Raw genomic sequence first — 4,927 nt, 5'->3', positions numbered from 1 at the left:
GACACAAAAGGGTAAGTTAAGTTTCCTGGTAACGTTAGCTAACATTTGCATGTGTTCAACGTCGCAGTCAGTATTTACTAGACGATATATAAAGTACATGAACTTTAGCGACCATGATTACACACCAAAATATGTTTGCTGTGTCCCTACCCTTAACCATTCGCTATATGCCTAACCCTAACCCTGCCCTAATTAACCATTAGTTATACCCTACCCCTAACCCTAACCCTAAACTTAACCATTAGTCTAGTACGCCTAACCCTAACCTAGTCCCTAAACTTAACCATTAGTCTAATATGCCTAACCCTAACCCTGACCCTAAACTTAACCATTAGTTTAATACGCCTAACCCTAACCCTAACCCTAAACTTAACCGTTAGTCTAGTACACCTACCCTAACCCTGTCCCTAAACTTAACCATTAGTATAGTAGGTCTAAGCCCACCCTAACTGTAACCAAATACTTAGGTCTTTAAACCTAATTTTGACCCAACCTCAACCGCATTCTTACCTTCCTGAAAAACGCAACCTACTTGATTAACGTAGGGTGAACTACTTTATGGAACCCTGAGACCAGACAACCGTTCCAAATTAAACGATTTATTGAAACTCAGAGACCAGACATCGGTCCCGAATTAAAAACGATCCATTCAAACCAGGCCAGACATTCCGTTCAAATCAGATATTTAAAACTCTCTGATGGAAACAAAACCCAATGGAAAAATCTCAACCCATGCCCAGCATACGGTCCCAATCAATGAATAAGACTCCTCTGTGGAACAACAACCCCAATTAGGGTAAATAGAATAAAAAACATATGGAAAGGTGAATACTGCGACGTTGTCAGCTCGCTGCGGCCCCCCCGAAGATTTCATCTCTGTTTCTTCTCTCCGTTTATTCCATCTGCCGATAATCAACACAAAAAACGAAACAACGATGGGCCCAACCTCATATCTGAGTAGGCAAATTGGTAGGATGGGACATTGTAGAATGGTTAGCTGTCTACTTCCGTGCGCCGGCCCGTGCATTCCACTTTGGTCCCTATCGAACTGCCCAGTTCGACGACGTCAGGGGGGATCATCGTAAAAAAAAAAATTCCCTCAACCCTACCCCTAACCCTAACCCAACCCTCCTCTACTTATGATGTGTCCCATACAATCTGTGTTAGATTATTATATAATTTTATTACTTTTAAAAACCAAGGAACTTAAAATATAACTTTCAAATATACATTAAAGTTCGTTTTTTATATTCCCTTTACTTTTTGACCTTTGGCCCTATTTCCAAATCCTACGGGCAGGTATCCACGATGTGGCGATGTTTTGTAAATTCTTCCTCATCTCCCTCCTTCTTTTCCTTCGCTCTCTAACTCGTCTGATTAATACTGACTCCTGTACAAGACATGCTACAGCGATAGCACCAATTAAACGTTCCTGAAACTCAAATATACTGACCCTCATGCAATTCCCTCCAAGGCTTTCGTCCCCTATAATTTGAAATAAAACACGCGGACTAACCAAACAAACCAATGAAAACAAACTCTTTTAAATAATTACAATTTTTAAAAACTTAAAAAACCTTTTACCTGAAAACATGACTGTGGTGATGTCCTGGGCTTGAAAACCTTATGCTGTCACCGTACTTCATCCCTCATTGGAACAACAAAGGAAACATTATTGAATCATTTCTATTCAGGAAACGAAAAAAACTGATCGGCTCATAAAGTGACCAACTGACCGACAAACGTGAACCCTGTTTATGAAAACCATAAGATTATGCTGTAAAATACGGAATTTACTACCAAATCGGAAAGAATTAGGTAGAGGACATTGGAATGTATGTTCATACTGACGTGCCCGGCCCGTGCACCTACCTTGATCCCCTATCTAACCGCCCCAGTCGAACGGTGAAGCGGGGGGATCATGAGATAATTTCTAACACTAACCCTCCCCCTAACCCTAACTAACCCTAACCCTAACCCTAACCCCTACCCCTAACCCTAACCCTGTTTACCCCCTATCCTAACCCTAACCCTAACCCCCTAACCCGAACGACTAACCCTAACCCTAACCCCTAACCTAACCCTAACCCTAACCCCTAACCATAACCCTAACCCAACCTAACCATACCCTAACCTAACCCTAACCTACCCATCACCCCCGCTCTCTCTCTGCCTCTCTCTCATTCATCTCCTCAGACAGAGATGAGCCTCCTCTCTCTCTCTCATCCACGCCTCGAGACAGAGGGATGGCTAACTCTCTCTCTTTTCTCCTCGCTCGCAGCCACCTCCCTAACAGAGGGAGGGGAACTCGCGCTCTGTTCTCGCTCTCTCCATCCACCTCCTCTAGACAGAGGGAGATATCTTCTGCCTCTCGCTCTCCACTCCACCTCCTCGAGAAAGAGGATTGATAAACGCGCTCGCTCGTTCTCGTCATCCACCTCCGCTAGACAGGGGAGGTCCAACCCTCTCCTCTCTCCTCTCACCACCTCCTCTAGACAGAGGGATGATATCTCTCTCTCTCATTCATCTCCGCTAACAGAGGAGGGATTACTCTCTCTCCCTTCTCCCTCTCATCCACCTCCTCTAGCAGGTGGGGAATTGATAACTCTCTCTCTCTCTCTCTCTCTCTCTCTCTCATCCACCTCCTCTAGACCATGAGTGATTGATAAAACGCTCTCTCTCTCCCTCATCCCCCTCCCTATACGAGGGGTGGTTGTCGCTCTTTTCCCCAACCCTTAGTTTGAGGTGGGTCACCCATGTTTTCAAGATGCAGGTAGTTCCCGCCTGAAGGTTATCCCAATAAGGGATACCCGGAGGGTTAACGCTTTATTATTGAAATTGCTGACTTGCGGGGCCCGTGCATACCGTTATTCGCCCATTCAACTGCGTATCGTCGGACACGTGGGGACTCCTGGGATCCGAAACCCACCTAACCCTAACCGTACCCCCGAACCTACCCTAACTCACTTTCTCTGATGTTATAATGCAATACCTAATAGCATATAGTTACACATTTTTGAAATCTAGAGATTTCTAATAACTCCACCGAGTTTCAGTTACACCTAAAGATTGATGTACTTACCTGAGTTAGAGTTTAATACATATAATGATATACTGTACCTGAAGTTACAGCTGTTACATAAAAGATTAATATATAACTTACTGCGTTACCGCTGGTACACAAAAGATTAATAACTTACTTTCACCATAATACTATCTGAATTTCAGTGGGTTCTCCTGTGTGAGGGGCCTGGGTTTGCAGTTATGGGGGTGTTTCCTAGTTTGTGCATTTTAGGGCAACCTATATCCACCTCGTTGGTATCTCCCTACCCTCACCCAATCCTAACCCCTAACCCTAACCCTAATTAGGCCATGTTGGGTGGTCTAGGAATCCGCTTAGGGAGGATTAAAAAGAACCAATTTTTGACGTCTGCGACCTTCCTACGGACCTTATGAACTTTCTTTTCGTCAAATTTGACAATTTTTTCATATCTCAAAACCGTAAGTCTTAGAGACCAAGCGGAACACTTCCTGGCGTGTCATCCCTCTATCTCCTTTTGTTTTTTGTCTTTCATTTTTTTTTCGCAATACCGTGGTGTTTTTACCCCCTATCCTAACCTAACCCTAACCCTAACCCTCTAACCCTAACCTAAACCACGGCTAATTGACACTTTTTTCAGGCTAGTAGGCATGTCTTCTCTTTTTCAGGCTACTCTAAATAGATCCTGACGTTCGCCAGCTTCCTTCCAAGTCTGGTGGGGACCTCACCTATCCATGATGTTTCTCTCGGTAATTTCGAGGCTTCTGATGTACGTTTTTAAATTAGGCCTTGAACCAGGCTATATTGACACTTTTTCAGGCTATAAGGCATATTCTTCTCTTTTTTCAGCTACTCCAAGGGAATCTTAGTTTATTCCACTTTCATTCGTCTCAGAGACCATAGACCTATCCCATTGTATCTCTCACCATAATTTCAGAGCCGTCTGATGTACGGTTTTGTTATCTCTCACTCACACAACACACCACACACCACACCCACACACACACACACACACACACCACACACACACACACAGAGTCCCGTACAGACACCACACACAGAGTCCCCACCAACACACAGAGTCACCAACGACACACAGTGCACCAGCAGACCACCGTCACCAACAACACCACAGAGAGACAAAGCATACACCAACACATACACACACACACACTTTAGCCAACTTTATTTTAAAAAATAGCTAATTACAAGAAAACGTCTAAATATTCAAAAAAGTCATACTAAGTCCACCGACGACCCCGACACATAGCCTACATCGACCCCCAACTACAAAACCGACAGACACACGCGCTCACATCACACAACACACATGTCACCGCAACACAGACACGACAACACAGAGTTCATCAACATACCCACACACACACACTCACTGATACACACCAATTATGCAACTTTTATAGTACAAAAACTAGCTAAATTACAAAATATATATAGTTTAATTATCAGAAAAAGGCCTAATAAGTCACCGGACAGACCCAGACCATAGCCTACATCGCATCACATACATTCACCGGCATACACACGCTCACTACCCACCACACCAATCACCTACACAAAGGACATTCCACTGACCGACAGACCACAGTTACCGCCGACAGACACACCCCACACCCACACCCACACACCCCCAGCACACTCACACCAGTCACTGACAGACACACACAGAGGGACACATAGCACACTAGCACACAACACACAACAACCCACACACCCCGACGGAAAATTACATCACCTGCATCCTTCGATTTAAAAAATACATAACCCGGAAACAACCTTGCCACATTATGCTTGTAAAAAAAAAAGCAACACTATACAGAATAGGCATGCTAAATTAAAAAATTCTAATTATTCAAAAAAACCACA

The sequence above is a fragment of the Etheostoma spectabile genome, chromosome 9, assembly GCF_008692095.1.
Source record: "Etheostoma spectabile isolate EspeVRDwgs_2016 chromosome 9, UIUC_Espe_1.0, whole genome shotgun sequence".
In the NCBI taxonomy this organism is placed as follows: Eukaryota; Metazoa; Chordata; class Actinopteri; order Perciformes; family Percidae; genus Etheostoma; species Etheostoma spectabile.
The sequence above is the reverse complement of the archived record's forward strand: the minus strand, read 5'-3'. Positions refer to the sequence as shown.